Raw genomic sequence first — 4,289 nt, 5'->3', positions numbered from 1 at the left:
TACCATGGATTTTATTTGACACTCTTCATTCAGCCAACTTCCCACCCACCACATCTTCCACTTCTTCAGTCCAGCTCTCACCAGTCTGGCCATAAGGAGACCCCAGCAGACCATGTCAAAGGCCTCGATAAAGTCTGGGCACAAAACATCCCCTTCTCTTCCCTCCCACAGGGGTTCTGCAATCCCTGCCTTGTCCTTCCCATGCCTGGCAATGGCTGCAGGAGGACTTGCCACATCCCCTTCCCTGCTGAGCCTGAGCAGTCTGGAACTCTCCCAACCCTCCTTGCTGCCCTGTTTGCAGACTGGTTCCATGTCTGCCTTTGCCAAGGCCCCAGGAAGCTCTGGGATGGCTCTGGCCTTTCCAAGGGTTTGGGAAAAGTCTCCCAGTGACACTGCCCAGCCTTCTCAATATCCCTGACACCAAAACCTTTTCAACATTCCACACTTCCAGAGGAGTGCCCAGGACACAACACAGGTTGTCCTGGTGGTTCTGGAGAATTGGAAGGGATTTCTTCCTCGAGGACAACCCCTCCAATTGGATTTGAGTGCAGCTGAAAGGTTTCCTCAGTACTTTCCCCAGTGCCTCCCTGCCCTGAAGGTTTCTGGCCCTCAGGCTGGAGCTGAGGGGGTTGGGCAGGTGCCTGAGGAGGGGGTAGAACAAGGGCTGTGTCCAACTGTGCCAGGAGGGCTGTGCTGGGCAAGGATGAGGAGGCTGCAGAAAACAGTGGCACTGGGGAGGGGAGAGGAGCAGGGGGAGAGACCTTGTGCCTGCCCACACTGGGCAGGAGCTGCCCAGGATGGCAGCTCTGAAGCACTCCCAGGATGTCCCTGTGAACAGGAGGGGAAGACTGGATCTGAAAATGGAACCTGGAAAGCAGAGAGCAGGAGTGTCATGGTGTCACTGCAGGAGAGTTCCAGCTCTGGAGCAAGGTCACAGAAGCAGTGACCCAGTCCATGCAGTGGCCTCAGAAGATGCCACAGCATCCTGGAGATGCTGTAAGGGAGCCCAGCTCTGCTTCACAAGTTCCCAGGGCCTGTCCCTGCCTGTGCTCCAAGGGCTTCCACCCCCCAGGACTGTGCTCAGAGAGCACTCAGGCCTTACAGCGAGAAAGGGGCTCAGGAGGACTGTGTGGAAGTGGCAAGAGAGCAGCTCTGCAAAGACCAAGCACTGCTGCTCCCTGGCAGTGCTGCTGGGCTGGGATTATTGTCCCCTTCCTGTTTGCAAATACACCCTGTCCTGCAGTGTGCTGTCCTTTAGGAACATCTAAGAAGAAGGGTCTTTGACAAAGAAGGAACTGCAGGGTCCTTTATTTTGTTTAAATACTCGGTGAGCACAATTCATCATTTATACAGTGTCAGTGTCCAAATGAAAAGATGGACACTAAATTAGAGGGCAGATGCATAATAATATATCATTGCACAGAAAATTATTGAAAGAACCCGGTGACCTCCCCCAAAAACCTGAGCAGGAAGGCTGGGTCAATAAGGAGTCCTATTCTGAATGCTACACACCACAAAATAGGCACTTTATTGCTCCTGAAAAGCATCCAGTCATCATTTTTCTGAGGGCATCCTTGAGCTCCTGGTTCCTGAGGCTGTAGATGAAGGGGTTTAGTGTTGGAGGCAACACCGAGTACAGAAGTGACACAATCAGATCCAGGGATGGGGAGGAGATGGAGGGGGGCTTCAGGTAGGCAAATGTTGCAGTGCTGGTAACAACAGAGACCACGGCCAGGTGAGGGAGGCACGTGGAAAAGGCTTTGTGCCGTCCCTGCTGAGAGGGGATCCTCAGCACAGCCCTGAAGATCTGCATATAGGAGAAAACAATGAAAACAAAACAACCAAATATTAAACAGGCACTAACCACAGTGAGCCCAATTTCCCTGAGGTAGCCTGAGTGTGAGCAGGAGAGCTTGAGGATGTGTGGGATTTCACAGAAGAACTGGCCCAGGGCATTGCCCTGGCACAGGGGCAGGGAAAATGTATTGGCTGTGTGCAGCAGAGCATTGAGAAAGCCAGTGGTCCAGGCAGCTGCTGCCATGTGGGCACAAGCTCTGCTGCCCAGGAGGGTCCCGTAGTGCAGGGGTTTGCAGATGGCAACGTAGCGGTCGTAGCACATGATGGTGAGGAGGAAATATTCTGTTGACATGAAGAAGAAAAAGAAAAAGAGCTGTGCAGCACATCCTGTGTAGGTGATGGTTGTGGTGTTCCAGAGGGAATTGTGCATGGCTTTGGGGACAGTGGTGCAGATGCAGCCCAGGTCTGTGAGGGAGAGGTTGAGCAGGAAGAAGCCCATGGGGGTGTGCAGGTGGTGGTCACAGGCTACGGCACTGAGGATGAGGCCGTTGGCCAGGAGGGCAGCCAGGGAGATGGCCAGGAAGAGCCAGAAGTGCAGGAGCTGCAGCTCCCTCCTGTCTGCGAATGCCAGGAGGAGGAACTGGGGCATGGAGCTGCTGTTGGACATTTGTTATTCCTTAAGACAGAATCTATTCAGAAAAGGAAAAGACACGGAACAATTAGGAGATACCCCTCTCAGCAAAGATACTTCGTCTTTCATAGTAATCCCCCCAAAATAATTGTATTTCCCTTATGCTGGCTCAGAGTGGTGTGAGCAGCAAGAATTCTGGCCATGTGCTGCCAAGGGTTCAGCTTTGCTCTGCTGCAGTGGTGACATGGAGCTGGTTTGTGACAGCTCTGATGATCACAAGGGATGTCAGATGTAACCCACCTTTAATGGAAAAGCTCCATTTCTGACCCCCCTAATCACAAGAGTGTGGTCTGCAGAACAGAGGTTTCTATTGTCCTTAGAATAATTCTTCTGTTAGAAATGTTCCACCATTAAATCTGCAGACTGTTCTTTTTAGGAGTAAAAATTCTCCTTTTTATTGCTAAAAATGTGAAGAATCTTTAGAAAAGACAAAAGATAAAATGACTCAGCTCTCTGTGGTTTAAAGCAGAGCCAGGAGAGCTGCAGAGTTCTTTAGCCTGTTTCCCATCTGCCCTTCTCTTTCCCTTGTGCTGCATTCACTTTGATTTCACATAAATAAATATTAAAAACCACATCCACAAATACGTGTGCAGTGATGAAAGCAGGACAATGTTGTTTCCAAGGTCAGCTCTGTAAAGTGTCCCCTGTGCCAGCCCAGAGGTGCAGCTGTGCTGGACAGAGCAGGACAGGAGCCCTCCCACAGGGAAGCCAAGGGCTGGGACAGGAGAGTGCCCACCCCTAAGAGAAGGCTCAGCACTGCCCAGGATCCTGTGCTCATTTCTGAGACTGCCTGAAAGATTCATTTCCGAGATGAAACACAACTCAGGACTAATTCTTTTCCTGTAGCCCCTGTCTTTTGTAAGCTTTGCAAAAAATTCTCCATTCAATATGGTGTAGTGGTGTGGAGTTGTGAGCAGGTCTGACCCTGCAACAGCAAGACATGAAAAAGATCCTCCCTCCCCTGCCAGGTTTGCTCCTTGCCCACAGCCCTTCTGCCCCAGCCCTGGCAGCAGCTCCCCAGGCCGGCTGAGAGCTGCCCCTGGCAGGCAGCAGAGTCCCTGCCCAGCACAGCACCCTGGGCTGCAGGACCCTGCTCTGCCCCACAGCCCTGGGCACCCCTGGCTGCACCCCCGGCTTCACAGCTCTTCCAAAGTGCCCCAAAACAGCCCCTGCTCACCCATCCCATCAGCTGGGGCTGAGCCAGCTTTAGGAGATGCCACCAGGAGCTGCCCCTGCACTGCCCTGCAGCCACAGACTCACCATGTGCAGCCCTGCCAAGATTCCTCCTGCAGGGAGCTCTCAGCCCTCCTGCCAGTGCTGAGCCCCTTGAAGCTCTGTCTGTGCCCTGCTGGTGTCCCTGAGCTGCCCTGGCAGTGCCCTCAGCCCTGCTGGGCTGTGCAGAGGAGCTGCTCACCAGCAGAGCTGTCTCTTTGAAGCTCTTCTTGCTTGCCAGGAGTTCCCTGTGTGCCAGGAGCCCGGCCCAGCTCAGCAGCACAGCAACAGCCCCAGGCATTTCATGACCCTCAGGGGGCTTTGTCGTTGTTTACATGAGACTCAGTCCCTGAGAGGAAGTTCAAACAACTTCTCAAGAAGTCAAAATGAGATTGAAACACTGAAGTTTCTTGTAGTGCTAATGAGTCTCACTGAGGGACACAACTGAGAACGTGTCCCCAGGTTCCAGTTAGAGCAGAAAACTGCAGACAGTGATGACAAGGATGGATAAGCAAGGGAAAGGTGGTTCTGATGCTGAATAAACCTTGACTTGTTTCCTTGATCTAATGGGCCAAGCCCTGACCCCCAG

The 4,289-nt window shown here is 52.7% G+C and overlaps 1 pseudogene; it reads right to left on the bottom strand.

Annotated features, from left to right (window-relative positions):
• Positions 1-1,427: 1,427 nt before the first annotated feature.
• Positions 1,428-2,464, bottom strand: LOC113983327 (annotated as a pseudogene).
• Between the last annotated feature and the right edge of the window lie 1,825 nt (positions 2,465-4,289).

Source organism: Pipra filicauda, unplaced genomic scaffold (genome assembly GCF_003945595.2).
Source record: "Pipra filicauda isolate LSUMZ 115617 unplaced genomic scaffold, ASM394559v2 scaffold848_size66893_pilon, whole genome shotgun sequence".
Taxonomy (NCBI): domain Eukaryota; kingdom Metazoa; phylum Chordata; class Aves; order Passeriformes; family Pipridae; genus Pipra; species Pipra filicauda.
Note: the sequence above shows the minus strand (reverse complement) of the source record. Positions and strands in the feature narration are given on the sequence as shown.